The 1,016-nt window shown below is 36.2% G+C and overlaps 1 pseudogene; it reads right to left on the reverse strand.

Moving 5' to 3' along the window:
- Nucleotides 1-505: 505 nt before the first annotated feature.
- On the reverse strand, nucleotides 506-624 carry LOC122018095 (annotated as a pseudogene).
- Nucleotides 625-1,016: the final 392 nt, after the last annotated feature.

The following is a 1,016-nucleotide window of genomic DNA, read 5'->3' on the forward strand; positions in this document are numbered from 1 at the left end:
GTATTGAACTCAAGTTAAACCAAATTGAATCAAAAGGTTTGAGTCAAAGAGATCTCTAATCTTGAGAAATCTAAATCATTGGTTCAAATCTGAAGCAAATTGATCAATGGGCTCAAATATAATTAATTTTTATCATTCATCAAGATCTAATTGATTCTAGTGAGTCTATGTAGATGTGGGATGATTAGAGCCATTCATTAAGATCTAGTCATCCTAACCATTCAATTGGTTCTAGACAATCTTGACCGTTCACTTAGATTTAATCTCATAAATTTATCTAAATCTGAGGAAATAAAATTGATGAAGCACTCATGTGAATTAACTCTCCGCCGCTGCCCTCCCCCCAATGAAACAACCACACAACAAAAATAAAAATAAAATAAAAGTTAAATAAACAAACCGTCGCTGCTTCTTAGTGGTCACCACCACCTTCCACAAGAAAAAAATTAACAAATAAACAATAGGCAAAAAGTAGACACACTGACAACACATTTTTATTAAAAAATAGGTACAATAGGAGGACTTCCCAGGGGATCACCCATCCTAGTTCTGCTTTGGTCTTAGCACGCTTAACTTCATAGTTCTGATGAGATCTGGTGCATTAGTGCTTGTATGATCGCACCCATCCTTTCTACCACATGTTCCCTATTTAATCCGCTAATAGCCCTCGTGCGAATCAACCCTACCTGGATGCCCTCCCCTTAATGAAACAACCACAGCAAAAATATATATAAAAAATAAAAGTTAAATAAATAAACTGTCATGGCTTCTCAGCGGTCACCACCACCTTCCGAGGGAAAAAAATTTAACAAATAAACATATTGGCGCAGTTAGCACTGATGGTCAAACTTGAGTTTTGATGAATGACAAATCAGGTAAAGTTAGACATGTTTCAATTTAACCATATTACCGAGTGTGCAGGGTTAACTAACCCTACTCAGGATGTTTTATTCCTAATTGGTTGAAGACCGGATGTATAATTCCGACAAGTCAGGATGTTCGATTCCTGATAGGTT

This window comes from Zingiber officinale, chromosome 8B (genome assembly GCF_018446385.1).
Source record: "Zingiber officinale cultivar Zhangliang chromosome 8B, Zo_v1.1, whole genome shotgun sequence".
NCBI classification, from domain to species: Eukaryota; Viridiplantae; Streptophyta; class Magnoliopsida; order Zingiberales; family Zingiberaceae; genus Zingiber; species Zingiber officinale.